The sequence below is a fragment of the Bufo bufo genome, chromosome 8, assembly GCF_905171765.1.
Source record: "Bufo bufo chromosome 8, aBufBuf1.1, whole genome shotgun sequence".
Classification (NCBI taxonomy): Eukaryota; Metazoa; Chordata; class Amphibia; order Anura; family Bufonidae; genus Bufo; species Bufo bufo.
In genome coordinates this window covers 97507614-97520914 of record NC_053396.1, presented here as the reverse complement: position 1 = coordinate 97520914, position 13301 = coordinate 97507614, and the positions used below count along the sequence as shown (strand labels likewise).

Here is a 13301-nt window from a genome sequence, read left to right as displayed (position 1 = left end):
ATTTTTTAGTTTTATTTGGTGGGAAACTGTACAAAACATTTTTTTTAAGTAATTTGTTTTCAAACCATAGCTCCTTATTCTTTAAAGGGGTTATCCGAGACAAAAAAATGTCCCCCGTATGACCGGGCCCCTCACACAGAATTTACTTACCTGGCTCCCTTGATTCTCCCCGTGTGCGGAGGAAAACATCCGATGTCGGGGGGGGGGGGGGGGATGTCAATTACAGGCGGTGATGGGGACGAGCCTTCCTGGCATTGAGGGTGATGCTAGGGAGGCTCGTCCCGTCCCCGCCTGCTCCCCACCGACACAGGATGTTTTCATCTGCGCACGGGGAGAAGCAGCAGCGGCAGTGCAGGGACAAAGAGCGGCGTAGGAAGCAGGGAGCCAGGTAAATAGATTCAGTGTGAGGGGCCCAGGCATATGGGCGACATTTTTTAGTCTCGGATAACCCCTTCAAGAGCGTTTCACGTAACTTTATGTCTGCGGTAGAGACTTTAAATATGGGGCCCACTTGCACACGCCTGGGACTAATGTATGCAATCTACGATAATTTTGATCACATGCATTTAACTCTTCAGATGCCGTGGTCAAGTATGACCATGCAAACTGACACCAAAATAAATTATTATAATTAGTTCCCTATTTTGTGTTGGTTGTTTTGTTATATAATATGTATAGTTTCATGTGAATGGGGAGCTTTTGGTTGGTGTGGGTTTTTTCTTTTATATAGTTTATAATTTTTTTAATCTTTTTTTAACTTAATTTTGATATATTTCTGCAACATAATATGTCCCCCAAGGTCATATAAAGACCTTTGCGGGTCACTGACCCTTTTTTTTTAAATTTTGCACTCTTTCCTTTTTTTTACTTTAAGGCTCCATTCACATGTCCGTGGTGTGTTGCGGACCCGCAAATTGCGGATCCACAACACACTCGCCCGGCACCCCTATAGAAATGCCTATTCTTGTCCGCAAGCTGCGGACAAGAATAGGACATGTTCTATCTTTTGCGGAGTTGCGGACCTGAAGATCGGGGCCGCGCTCCGCAAATGTGGATGCTGACAGCACACTGTGTGCTGTCCGCATCCATTCCGTCCCCATAGAAAATGAATGGGTCCGCACCCGTTCCGCAAAATTGCGGAACGGATGCGGACCCATTTGCGGACGTGTGAATGAAGCCTAATTTGTATTTTATTAATATTTTAGCATTTTTCATTTAGAATTGGTATATTACCGTACTTATTTTTCTTCCCCAAGAAGTCACTGAAAGGCCTTTGGCAGAGAATGAGACATTTTCTGCACTATTTCCACTGTAACTGGGGTGTATTGAAAGGAGCTCCAGTTATAGGGGAAACCAACCTGCTGTGGGGGCTTTGTACAAGACAGAGCTGATCAGGGTCCACTGACCCCACAGCTCAGCACTCCTCTGCCCCTAAGATGCCCGGTGTTAATATGATCGCCTGGTCCAAACTGCATAATGCTCAGGCCTCATGCACACGAACATGTGCCGGACGTTCTGTACATTGGGGCCCGCAATTTGTTCTATTTTTTTGCAGTGCCGAGGCACAGAGAGAAACCCAACGGAAACACTTGGGTGTAGCTTTGAGCTCATTTACAGATTGCTCGTGACGATCACTCCATTCCCATTTCACCCCTTTCTTCAACAATTGCAAAAGAGGTTTCATACTCTCGGCATAGTTGTCTATGAACTTATGTTATTAGTTCATCATACCCATCATCCTTGAGATTTGTAGGGGACTTCGTATTGGTCACTGCTTCCACCTTCTTTTTCCACGGGGTGGATTCCATCAGCAGTGATTTTGTGACCTAGGAAATTGACTTTGGTACGACACCATTGAGCCTTCTGCAAAGAAAGTTTCACGCCAGCTTTCCACAGTTGGGTTAGTACATGCCTCAGTTCCACAATGTGTTCCTCAAAAGTCGTGCTTTTGATCAGGACGTCATCCACATAGGATAAGGTACCTTGTTCAGTGGCATCAGGCATCGCCTTATGTATGAACACAGCAAATTCTTGGCCTGCATTAATATACCCAAAATGCAATCGGGTCCAGGCATATTGCTGCTTCCCAAACGTGAAGGCCAATTTGTATTGATCCTTCTCGTCCACCTTAATCGTCCAATATCCTTGTGCCCATTCAAGAGCAGTGAAAATTTGGACCCCTATCTCTGCGCCAAACACTAGTCAATATACGGCACGGGCCATCCGGACATATATACCCGTTTAATTAACTGCCTCAGGTCCGAACAGAGGCAAAATTGACCATTTGGTTTGAGAATCCCAAGTATAGGATGGTTGAACGAGCTGTGCACCGGACGGATGATTCCCCGCCTCTCCAAGTTCTTGACGATTTCCAATAGCGACTTGTAAGCTGCCAGCGGAAGTCGGTACTGTTTGACATATACAGGGGGTGCATTGAGATCTGTCTGGATTCTTGCAACATGTAGGTCAGTTTCCCCACAGTCATAAGAATCCTTAGCAAACATGTCCTGGAATTCTGCGAAGAGCCCCTTTAGCTGTTGACACTCCAAATCATCGGAGCATGCGTCAGCTATAGAGATTTGCTCTTTCACCCGTTCCTGAAATTCTGGAAAGATTACAAGTTGACTTGCCTCATAAGCTTCTTCAAGCTCACTAGTTAAATCGCTTTAAGTATCGCGTACCTTCTCTTTTCCTTGATGGCATGACTCATACTCCTTCTCATCGATCTCATGGTTGAAAACCAAAGATGATTCTTCAATGTGGCATGTATCCTTCTTCAGGATTGAAAGGATAAACAGAGTGGATATTAAAGAACCCCTCAGGTGTTGAGGAAAAACGTTGTTCCACTACTTGTTCTTCTGTCAAGTATTCCTCCGGAATAAGTCCAATGACGTCATTCTGGAATCCGAAAGTGTACTACTCCGAATTCATACCTAGACCAATTATGGTACCTTTTTGTGAGGATATGGTATGGGGAGCCATATTATGAATTACCATATGCAATGGATTCTGATGGATGCTTACCATAGGATGTTTACCATAGGCTTCAGTTGCTGTATCCGGTTAGACAAACAGATCAAAGCATCTGCATTCTTCAATTTTTGCCCCTTCTTTACTTAAACGGGAAGAAGAAATGGCTTGCCACCTTCAGGGATTTTAACCTTATCAGCAACCATGATACTTACGGCATCGGTTGTCCCTATCTCAAGGCTTGCTCTTCATCCTGGAACCCCTCCGGGTCTCCAGGTAATCTGGACCATAGAGTATTGTTGACCAGATCAATCTGCAAGGCAAATCAGTGTAGAAGGTCATTACCTAAATATACCTGGTACCGTGGTTCATTCAACACGATGAATAAATGTTCCGTAGCCTTATCCCCTATGGAAATAGACAATACACATCTTGCAATCACATTATGACTTTGAGAATCGCCATCCAGATCATGAATCCATTGGTCCTGTGAAGAGGAACCTTTAATCACTTTAGGGTTGGCTACCTGTTTTAAGAGACCTAGGCTTATATAACTGGCTTCGGATTTTAGATCCAACTTGGCATATTTCACCCAGGCTATATTGTTCACCTGTATGGGAATCAATAAGTTATCACTGACCTTCTCGATCCGTACCATGGATTGAGTATGCTTGGTCAGGTCCGCAACTTCGTAATTTACCCCTTCAAGAGAAATAATTAATACATCCCCATCCAAGGTTACCTTTTCTATTCTGTCCTTCTGGATGGTTATGGTAGGAGCGGTACCATTGACATCTTCTCCAGGCTTACCATTTTTCAGGATCGTGACATCCGGCGTCCGATTGTTCCTAAAACGAACTTCAACAGAGTTAAGCCTTTTTCAATCAAATGACAACTACATTGAGGTTGTGCATTGCAAGAATACTCATAGGCAATAGGTGCCTTTACCTGAGTCCAGATTGCTTCATTGATGAAGTCTACTATGGAAATCAATATTTTCAGGAGTTCGATTCCTATGATCAGCCGATTATAGGGAAGGTCCACAATGAGTGTGGGATGTCTAATTACTTTCTTGCCTATTTTAAATTTTAACCATGCTGTACCTCTTACCTGCAAAGCATCTCTGCCTACACTTATCAAAGAGCCATCAAACAATTTCAATCTCGGACTCTTTGCTGTCAAATCCATAACCTGTTGGAAATAACTATATGACAATATAGTGGCTTGTGATCCTGTGTCAAGTAAACCCCTAATCGGCCTTATAAGTTCATCTTGGAGATAAGAATCAACAAAATATCGGCCTTCAACCTGAAAAAAATCACATAAGAAATGAGTATGTTCACTCATCTGATGCTTTTTGAGTATTTGATCCTTTTGTAGCGATGCGACTTCTGGAGAAACACTCTCACTGCACGCGGCAGCAGCCCCCACTTTTGGGGAAAACTGAATTATATCATAGCTTACAGACGGCAGCTCACAGATTGATGCTGAGATCACTCATTGGAGAAAACACATTAGTGCACGAATCTACATGGTTAGACTGCAAGATAGACAACACTTTAGACCTCTTTGGCCTCAATTTTAGGGTCAAGAACACTGCAAGACAATATAGGATTAGGAATCACATTAGATTCTTCTACAACCAGCTCGGTAGCCTTGCGTTGGCCTGGGCTCTGACCCTGTAGCTGGCCAGCTAAGACCTGTCCTAGGTTGCTAGTATAGCTTATATGTGTATACAGCTAAACCTGCCAATAGCCTTAATACAGTTCCTATTTTTATGTGTTAAAGACAAAAGCAGAGTTATTTACTGTGACATCATGTTTTGGATGTCATATAACTGTTATATTTTGTGTTCACAGAAGCAGAAAAAGATAATATGCCTTTAAGAATTATTTTGTAATATAAGGCAAGCTCAGTGGCACAGTGTTATTCTGTTGTTGCTGGGCAGAAGTCTAAACCAATCACAGCCAGCTTCTCACACAGCAAGAGTTTTCACCAATCACAGCCAGCCTCACACACAGCCTGTCTGGGAATTACCTCAGCTCCTGCTGCTAGAATCATTATTCACCAGAGACAGGAGCTGAAGAGACATTCACTCCACTGAAAGCTGAGTTTTTTGGGAACAAGAGGCCAATATAGGTATTTAAAGAGGACCTTTCACCGATTCTTACCCTATGAACTAAGTATACAGACATGTAGAGCGGCGCCCGGGGATCTCTCTGCACTTACTATTATCCCCGGGCGCCGCTCCGTTCTCCTGCTATGCCCTCCGGTATCTCCGTTCCCTAAGTTATGGTAGGCGGAGTCTGCCCTAGCGCTGGCCAATCGCATTGCAGAGCTCACAGCCTGGGAGAAAATAACCTCCCAGGCTGTGAGCTCTGCGCTGCGATTGGCCAGCGCTAGGGCAGACTCCGCCTACCATAACTTAGGGACTGGTATCTCCGCCTACTATAACTTAGTGAACGGAGATACCGGAGGGCATAGCAGGAGAACGGAGCGGCGCCCGGGGATAATAGTAAGTGCAGTGAGATCCCCGGGCGCCGCTCTACATATCTGTATAGTTAGTTCATAGGGTAAGAATCGGTGAAAGGTGCTCTTTAAAACAGTTATATAATGTTCATATTGTTAGTATTGTGTTTAGAACTGTATACTGAACTAGATATACAGTATATGTGTTTACTTACAGTTCCACCAATTGCAACCATACAATTTTAATTCAAATTGCCAAATACAATTGCAACCATAAAATTGCAAATTCAAATTGCCAAATACAATTGCAACCATACAATTGCAAATTCAAATTGGAAATATACAAACCAAATTCCATACAAATTGCATACAAACTGCGAACTGCTCATACCAGATCATAAGCAATTGCATACTGCAAACCAAGTTCAGCAAGCAGAACTATTAGTTAGACCTCAGATATACCTCTCAGAGAGATCATAAAGTGCCTAAATAACTTAAAGTGAGAGTACAGATACTCAAAGGAGAAATATATCCACCATTTTATGTTGAATGACTAGATTGAACAGTTGAACTACCATCTTAATCATACCGCCATAACAAGTGTTATATACATGGAGTATCTGCTGCAGAGGCGGCAGTGTTTTATGAAGAAAATTTGAAGTTAATAAAGAAGTTATTTCAAGCATTTGGTGTGCTCTTTAAACCTACTGTTTCCATAGAACAGCGCTAGAGGAATTACAGAGTAATAGACAGTCTGTTAGACTAAAAGTCAGAGATATCAAAATTCTTCTAATGCCACAGCGCAAAAGGCACTTCAAAGTGCTGCGCCTGCCACAGACCCCGCCCTGTCTGCTTTATAGGGCTGAGCTGGGACCTGCAGCCGCCCCTAAAAAAGGCTCAGGTTGTGTTTTGATAGACACCTGGGACATCTTATTAACTATTTTGCTTAATTTAGCCACTTCATCTGCCAACTGATCAAACCGATCATTTGATTTGTGCACAGTTTGGTTTTGTGATGTACCCTTACTAGAGGTGGGTGATCGACTTCTAGCTGAAGTAGAGGGTTTAGGCCTAACTTCTTTCTGTTGTCTGGGCCTGTTATTCCAGCGCCTGTATCCCGGTGGACCCCTATTGTAATATTGGGGACGGTAGTTAGACCTTTTACCACCATTATTATCCCCCTCTGACCCGTTAGGGCTATGAGGTTTTGTTTGCTTGGGTCCTACCTGTTGTCGCTGGGTTTGTTGGAAAGGTCCTGTAGACGGGTGGTACCTGCGTGGCTGCGTTTCAAATCCCAGGTTGGGGTTTATTTTAGCTTCTGCTACGTTTTGTTCTGGGGACCTTTTGTATCTTCTCTCACCCGTAGCATGGCCCTCACTAATATTATACAGTGAAGTGGTAGCCGTCACCAATCTGTCCAAGGGAGCTTTAAGATCAAGATCTTTAGCTAGGCTAAATTTTATTTGCATTGGTATTGCATCATAAAACTGTTGTTTGAATTCCCCAGATTCCCAATTTGGGAACCTATATGCTAACCCATAGGCATTTTTAAGGATAGAGAGAAATTCCCAGGGACTTTGGGTCTACATATGAGTTTATAAATATCACGTTTTGTAGCAGTAATTGTCCAGTAAGGGCCAAATTCTAATTTCACCTCGTGCAAAACATTCTGGCAATTCCAGATCCCCCTGTCTCTGAAGGAAATAAAGTAGTGGCGATACTTATTTTCAAATGCTCATTGTCGGAATCTGATCCTGTCCGCATCAGAATACAATTTTAAAGAATCCATGGTGGACTGGTACAGTTCTAAGTGATCAGCAATTTCAGGAGAACCTCTCTTAGAGAATTTAGGTACAGTGGCATTTAGAAATTTAATGATACACCTCAGCATATGACGGTCGCCTGGAACTCTCATCCCCCTTGTGGGCAAACTCATGCCTGCGCGGTGGGGAATAAGCCACATGCTTTTCCACATCACTGTCATAATTACTCATACTCCGCACACTTCCATCGTACTCACTTGGCACAGGTGACTTAACCCTAACATTCCTCTCTAGGGGGAAGGTGTGGGGGGATACTCATGTGGCCTTTATTGTCGCTAGCGCTAGTAAGGCGGTTACAGCTTGAAATGCCTGATTTAATTGGGTTAATGCCTCCTGTGTAATCATGCCATTTTCCTCGGGTGGCTTAGGATCTCGGAGGGATTCTGCTTTAAGAGCACGTGATGTTGACATGTCTGTATTTTGGGGTGTGAGAGCTGGAGGATCAAAAAAATCTCTAATTATCAGACAGATCACTTTCAACATTGACTATAGTATGGCTTGGTCTGTCTGTTTGCTGAAGTCTGCAATAATGGAGGTTCAGCTCACCTGTCTCCCTTTTTAAATGATGATGGGCAACATGGCTGAGATCGAGTTCATGCTTTTTAAGTCCTCGATCGATGCGTTTACAGACTCTAATTGTTTCTATATGGGATATATAGGCCTGCATGTCTGTTATATACATATTTCTACTCTTTAAGAGGGTACTGACTTCTAGTATTGCATACAGGACTGGTGGCAACATCTTTAAGAGGTGTTGGTCTTTACTGGCGTTACTTTTAAGCACACCAAAATAGGTTAGATGTCTCCTGACTGTACCAAGTGATGTCCATACATCCACACATTCTCTCTTGGCTTCTGCCTGCAGCTCACTTAACCATGCAGTTACATCCTGGTCCAAACCCAACCGTGAATTTACATATTCAACAATGTTATGGATTAACTGTTCTGGGCTAGATGGACTACCTCCTGTAGCTTCACCAGAACCCGTTTCGCTACTGGCTGCTCTAATTTTCCCTACCAATTAGTACACATATATATGAACAATCTGGTTAGCCAAGAAAATTATGGAACGTTTACTATTTGCACAAATAATTAATAAATTTACTTAAAGGGGTATTCCCATCTTGCTCTTTCAGCCTCACCTGCAGTCAGCTAGCTGTTGACTTCCTGGTTTTCTGCAGCTAAGGCTGGGCGGGCTTAGGCAGCTAGAGTGAAGGCCGGCCACACCTCCTTATGACATCACACTGAGAGCTGAGTCCTGCGTGCTAGTTCATGTGAAAAGTATGACTCATCAGTCTGGCAGCCTGCAGTGTCTGAGGCCCCTCCCCCTGCTGGGGAATCATCAGAAAGCCATGTGAAGTGAGCTCAGTGTACAGTAACATGTTCTGTCCTGCAGTCTAAGGGTCCATTCACACGTCCGTAATTTGGGTCCGCACAGGGCCGGCCTTTGGGGTGTGCGGTAGGGTTGCCACCCGTACGGGATTGACCCGGACAGTCCGGGTTTGTAATCCTGTGCCCGGGTACAAGGCTTTCTCAGACCCGGGCACAGTTAGATTCATGCAGAGACGTCTTCTCTGACTTCTACGCTTGCCTGCCCAGTGCCCTCACCTGTCATGACAGGTGGGGGCGGTGAGTGAGCGGCCGGCGTGAATCCGTTATGTCAGAGTCAGCGGCGCCGGCAATGAGGTGGAACAGGACTGTCAGTCAGCAGCGGAGGAGAACGTCAGCTGACTGAGCCTGTCACACTGCCGGCTCTGCGATCAGCTGAGCGAGCCGCAGCACTGGCAGGCTGGCAGCCCCTGTGAGTCTGTGTCTGTTGTGACTGTGCAGGAAGGATGAAGGAATAGGAGTGGCAGTGCCTGTGACCTGGAGAGGCTGGAGTCTGAACTGGAGGGGGCTGCAACTGCATACTGCAAGCTAGACTCACTCCTCAAATAAACTATTTTACGTTGTTGCCAATTTCCAACATTTTTCAATTGATCCAGATCCGTCAAAGTAAACATGAGTGTGAATAAGTCCCAGCCACATTCTGCAGAATGCAGGATAAAGGTCCTTACGATGCAGCCATTTTCCTGGTAATATTTCTATAAACCCCATATTAATAAATAACAGACTACAAGAAAATTGCGGCCAACGGACTCCTGTACAAAACCAGCAGGAGCTTGTGTCTAAAGGCAGCTCTCTAAAGAAGCAATCCTCTCCCTCTCTCTGCTAGTCAGTACTAGAGGAAGTGACATCAGAGAGGGAGGGAGCATGGGAGTCTGGGAGAGGAGAAATAATTCTCTGGCAGCCGCCTGCTCATGGAGCTGCTCCACTCCAGGCAGCCCAGCAGCAGACTCTTCTTCTTTTCGTCTGGGACTGGGAGGGAGACAGTCAGTAAAAAAGGTATTTAAAACAGTTGAAGACAGTTTTTAATAAAAAATATTAATTGGAAGGGGGCAGTGGGCACGCATGCCACTTGTTAGTATTGCACATAAAAGGCATCTTATCTTATCTATCTTAAAACATGCCCCCATAAATAAAATGCCACAGGTAACCAGTGTGACATGTTTTGTGGAGGCATCTTTTATGTGCAATACTACATATCGTCCAAATACAGACATCCAAATTTCATGTTAGTGCAAAATCCATTTTTATTGATAGTTGACGTCCAATCGGCAAGTGGTTTTGGGGCCGTGCAGGGTCCCCTTCATCAGGCCCAGAAATGCGCTTGTCGTTTCAATGACAACTATCAATAAAATGGATTTGCACTATAGATGTACCGCCGAACTACCGATACCGATACTAATATCGCTACCAATACAGAATATTTGGGCGAGTACTTGTACTCGCCCAAATGCTCCGATACCTTCCCCGATATTGGAACTTCCGGTCGGAGGGAGATGTCCCTCTGACTGGCAGCGCCAAGGGAGCATACAGCCGACTTCCCTTCCAATCAGGAAGCCGGGAGGTGGGTTATCATCCGCCTTCTGGCTTCCTAATTGGCTAGAAAGCCTGCTTCACTTGTTTCTAGGCAGCCTGGCTTCCTAACCAATCAGCAAGCTGGGCAGTATGTCATGACTCGCGTCCCAGCCTCCTGATTCGTCAGGAAGGTCCGCTGCCTACAAAAAAGTGAATTTACCAAAAAATTGCCGCGAGGTGCTAAAGTGTTCGGGTTTGGCTTGAAGAAAAGGTGGCAACCCTATTGTGCGGGCTGTGCGGCCGCACAGGGCGCCATAGCAACAGGGGCGCCGGGCAACCGACAGCTCGCAGTGTAATATGCGGCAGGCGAGGCGGCACTTGTGTTCTCCCTCGGGTCGGGCCCCCCGCCCCCTCCCCTGTCTGACCTGATTCCCCCTCCCCTGTGTCTGACCTGTTACCTGATGATCCTCCGTGCCGTGCGTCTGGCACGTCTGCACCATTTCAAATTCACAGTTCACACTGGCCAATCAGCTTTTCACAGCGCAAAGATCCTGCTGCTGATTGGCCAGTGCGTAGGACTGGAGCAGCAGGCGCTCCGCTCGCATCCCGCTCGTTCCTGTGTCACTCACCGCGTCAAGGTGTGCCGACTACAGCCTGCCCCAGCCCAGACAGACTGAAGGACTGCTCCGGAGACTGTCGAACCGGACTATAAGGTAAGTTACCTTATAGTAATTTACATGCACTAGAAAACTGATCCATACCCTGCCCAATTTAGCAAAGTGGCAAGATTAAGCAAAAAGTCACAATTGTTTGAGCAAAACAAAGCTTGTGCAAAAATGTGTGGCTTCTAAGTGCCACAATTCTGGTGCAGGGGGAATGATAAATCTTCCCATTGTGTTTTCTAGCACCTTCTGAACTATGTAATAGGCACAGGTGCTAACATTGTTGTGCCCATGGAGGGAAAAGTAGGGTAAATTAATGATGGCACACCAGGGCCGGTGTAACGTTATACTTACCCTACCTCGTGAGATTTCCCTACTCTCGTCACTTCCGGTCGCACCGGACATGACGAGGTGTGCAGCACCGCGCAGGCGCACAACGACGGGTTAGGGAAATTTCACAGCAGAGTGCGCATGCGCCAATAGCCTCGTCAGTATGTAGGGTAGGGAAAAATTATGGGCCAGTGCGCAGGCGCGGTCATCGGATGGATGTTCTCAGCTGGACACCGGCCGACACTGCTCTGGGAGCCTCACCAGCGGTTAGGGTAGGGAAAAAGCACTGGCCCGTACGTAATTTTTCCCTTCCCTAATCGCTGGTGAGGCTCCCGGCGCATGCGCAGTGTCGGCCGGTGTCCAGCTGAGAACATCCATCCGATCACCGCGCCTGCTCACTGGCCCATAATTTTTCTTTACCCTAACCGCCGACGAGGCTCCTGGCACATGCGCACTCTGCTGTGAAATTTCCCTAACCTGTCGTTGTGCGCCTGCGCGGTGCTGCACACCTCCTCACGTCATGTCCGGTGCGACCGGAAGTGATGAGGGTAGGGAAATCTCACGAAGTAGGGAAGTATAACGTTACACCGGCCTTTGGGGTGTGCGGGCTGGTAACTATTTGGTTGGATAGCCAGCCAGCCTATGCCATGATGCCAGCAACAAGCAGTGTTTTTTTTTCTTCTTTTTTTTGGGGGGGGGGGGGGGGGGCGCCACAAGGTTAGCTCGCACAGTGCGCCTGAACACCTAAGGCCGGCCCTGGGTCCGCATTCGTTCCGCAATTTGCAGACCCATTCACTTTCAAGGGGGCTGGAACGGATGCGAATCCGCATTTCCGGGATCCGCATCTGTTTTTTCGGGATCCGTTTTTTCGGGATCCGCAATTCCGTTCTTGAAAAAAATAGTGTCCATTCACACGTTCGGAAGTGTTTTGCGGATCCGTAAATTGAAGATCCGCAAAACACGGACACCTGCAATGTGCGATCCGCAATTTGCGGACCGCACATCACAGACACTATAATAGAAAATGCCTTTTCTGGTCCGCAATTGCGGACAAGAATAGAACATGTTCTATTTTTTTCAGGAACGGAATTGCGGATCCCGAAAAAACGGATCCCGAAAAAACTGATGCGGATCCTGGAAATGCGGATTCGCATCCGTTCCAGCCCCATTTAAAGTGAATGGGTCTGCAAATTGCGGAAAGAATGCGGACCCAAATTACAGACGTGTGAATGGACCCTTATAGTGTCTGTAATGTGCGGTCCGCAAATTGCGGATCACACATTGCAGGTGTCCGTGTTTTGCGGATCTGCAATTTACGGATCCGCAAAACACTTACGGACGTGTGAATCGACACTAATACAGTTTTACACACAGAACCTGTCTTATCTTTTACAAACCCATTCTGTGCAGCTAAACAATAATTCACTACTATACATTAGCTCAAAAGCTTGTCAGCCAGTAGCCGTATGATCTGTGCTTTTGACGCCCATAAAACATGACCATCCCCAACTGACGCCGATTTCTATCCAATACAGCTCTACTACAGTTATGTATAAACCTTAGACCTTTTATCTGTATATATGCATATACAGCTCTGCTCTGTATTCCCTGAATCTCTTTTCTTACAGCTCTGCTACATCTGTATTATTCACCAATAACAGCACTTTGTTGGAATCACTTCATATACAGCTCTGCTACATCTGTCTTCCTACTACCAGCGCTGAGTTTGAATCACTTCAAATACAGCTCTGCCACATCTGTCTTCTCTGAACCGCTTCAAATACAGCCCTGCTACATCTGTCTTCCCTGAACTGCTTCTTATACAGCTCTGCTACATCTATCTTCCTCTCTACTACCAGCACTGAGTTTGAATCACTTCAAATTCAGCTCTGCTGCATCTGTCTTCTCTGAACAGCTTCTTATACAGCTCTGCTACATCTGTCTTCCTCTCTACTACCAGCACTGAGTTTGAATCACTTCAAATACAGCTCTGCTACATCTGTCTTCCCTGAACAGCTTCTTATACAGCTCTGCTACATCTGTCTTCCTCTCTACTACCAGCACTGAGTTTGAATCACTTCAAATACAGCTCTGCTACATCTGTCTTCTCTGAACCGCTTCTTATACAGCCCTGCTACATCTGTCT

General features: G+C 45.7%; 1 long non-coding RNA gene across 1 annotated transcript; it reads right to left on the bottom strand.

The window, feature by feature from the left end:
* Window positions 1-8829: 8829 nt before the first annotated feature.
* Window positions 8830-12982, bottom strand: LOC120977476. Its single transcript, XR_005773905.1, has 3 exons — window positions 12891-12982; window positions 12854-12859; window positions 8830-8840 (listed from the first exon to the last, which is right to left on the bottom strand). It is a non-coding gene; the product is annotated as an uncharacterized LOC120977476 (long non-coding RNA).
* Between the last annotated feature and the right edge of the window lie 319 nt (window positions 12983-13301).